Consider the following 2,500-nt stretch of genomic DNA (forward strand, 5'->3'; position numbering starts at 1 on the left):
TTGTGCCTTAACCTAACCCATGTTGTGCCTTAACCTAACCCATGTTGTGCCTTAACCTAACCCATGTTGTGCCTTAACCTAACCCATGTTGTGCCTTAACCTAACCCATGTTGTGCCTTAACCTAACCCATGTTGTGCCTTAACCTAACCCATGTTGTGCCTTAACCTAACCCATGTTGTGCCTTAACCTAACCCATGTTGTGCCTTAACCTAACCCATGTTGTGCCTTAACCTAACCCATGTTGTGCCTTAACCTAACCCATGTTGTGCCTTAACCTAACCCATGTTGTGCCTTAACCTAACCTATGTTGTGCCTTAACCTAACCTATGTTGTGCCTTAACCTAACCCATGTTGTGCCTTAACCTAACCCATGTTGTGCCTTAACCTAACCCATGTTGTGCCTTAACCTAACCCATGTTGTGCCTTAACCTAACCCATGTTGTGCCTTAACCTAACCCATGTTGTGCCTTAACCTAACCCATGTTGTGCCTTAACCTAACCCATGTTGTGCCTTAACCTAACCCATGTTGTGCCTTAACCTAACCCATGTCGTGCCTTAACCTAACCCATGTCGTGCCTTAACCTAACCCATGTCGTGCCTTAACCTAACCCATGTCGTGCCTTAACCTAACCCACGTCGTGCCTTAACCTAACCCACGTCGTGCCTTAACCTAACCCACGTTGTCGCCTAACGTAACCCACGTTGTCGCCTAAACCTGCTCTGTAATTGTTATACGACTCGTTCAATTAGTGTAGTGTTGCCCACCCGCAACCCTCGCAATATAGTTCGCTACTCGCACTCCCCGCTCCCCTGTGTATCGCTTCATGTTAAACACCTTGCAAGTCTTGCTCACTTTCCACATGCTCCTGCTGTACACTGTAATGTGGATGGCAGCAGGACGTACATGCCGCCCCTCCCCACGTCCCCACCTTGCCCCCTGCCTTCGCAAGCTGGTTGGTGAGAACTTTGCATGTTCAATGCCCTCCGCATGCGACGTACTCAGGCTACGTTGTGGTGCGGCCTGTGTCAACTGTCCGCTAATGTCGTACGCGTAAACCACAATCTGTACTGCACATTCGTCCTTATGTACTGAATGATACATCGTGGCACATGTGTGACCGTACAACGACTGCGCCCAAAAACGGCGGACCATACAGTGCAAATATTGTGCACGCAGCTACGTGTCGTCTCCCTATGAGAGCTGGATTGCAGTGTGGTACGCCATAGAGACGTGTGGGAGGAACGGACGCCGTGGATGGCGATCAGCATGAGCTGTCTGTTGATGTATTCGGACCTAGTCGTCTCTCCTCACACACCGTGATGGCATGGTGCACCGCGTTCCATATCTGCGACATGCTACAGAGGCCGGTTGACAGTCGTTCGAGCAATGGACATCGCATACGTACGGGGGCCACCTTCCACGTATTGTCTAGGCGTGCACATTTTGTTGCGTGTATGTGGGCAGACGTAGTGTGGCGTGACACCTGACACAGGCATGCAATAATCGTGGAAGTTGCAAATGGCGATGGACGCCTGCGTTTTCTGGTGAAGTTACGCAAATGAACAAATGGTAACCTGTTGTGGTGCGGTTGTTCTCGCTAGGGGTGAATCGGTGATGGCGACGATAGGTTGAGGTACTAACCGGTTGTTCCAGCGATACCCACCATGCCGACGAAACTGAACGGCATCTGGGTGTGAAGCGATACGCGGCGGTGGCTGGGTGGGACCGTCCCCGGCCGGTGAGGGGGCGCCTCCCGGCGTGCTGGCCGCGCGGTGCGTGGGCGCACGCGCTACAGCCGGCTGGTGGGGGCGGCCAGTGGCAGGCGCGCCGGCCGACGGACGCGGCAGGCGTCGCAGCTGCGCGCCGGCGCACCCTGCGCGCGGCGCCGTGCGGCCAAAGTAGGTCCTCGCGGGCCCGGTGCGAAGCGCGGTGGACATCTTCAGTGTGCTGGTCCGATTGAGGACTGTGTGCGTTGAGGATGCGCTGCCGCCCGGCGCTCGGCGCCGCGACGCCGTCTGCTGCTCGGTCGCCCCAGCGGTTCTCGCTGGTGGTTTGTATCGCAGCTGTGCGGATGTGTTGGCGCGTGCGCTGTGCTGGGAGAGTTCGCTTCGGCACCCAAGTGGGGCTTTTGTCCTTCTGTGGCGCTGGCGTTGGAGCTGCCGGTCACCGTAGGTGGCGCGTGTTGTCTCCCGCCGGCAATGCCACGACAGCACGCTCCCGGGCCTCTGTCGGCAGCGGCAAGCTCAGTTGGGAGCACGGGTGGTCGCACCGAAAGCGTCTACTCGCCTAACTCCGGGCGATTGCGCCTCTCTCGAACCCGACCAAGTACTTGGGACGGCGCTGCGCGCCGCCGGGACCTGAGAGGGTTTCGAGGTGTATTGTGCAGGGGAGCTCAGCCTCCTCCTGTTTGCAGAATGATTGAGCGGACGCTTGCGTGTTCGCGCGGGCCCCCGGGACACACTCCCGGGCGGCCGGCTGCTCAGCTCTAGTTGACGCA

This window comes from Schistocerca piceifrons, unplaced genomic scaffold, assembly GCF_021461385.2.
Source record: "Schistocerca piceifrons isolate TAMUIC-IGC-003096 unplaced genomic scaffold, iqSchPice1.1 HiC_scaffold_338, whole genome shotgun sequence".
Lineage (NCBI taxonomy): Eukaryota > Metazoa > Arthropoda > Insecta > Orthoptera > Acrididae > Schistocerca > Schistocerca piceifrons.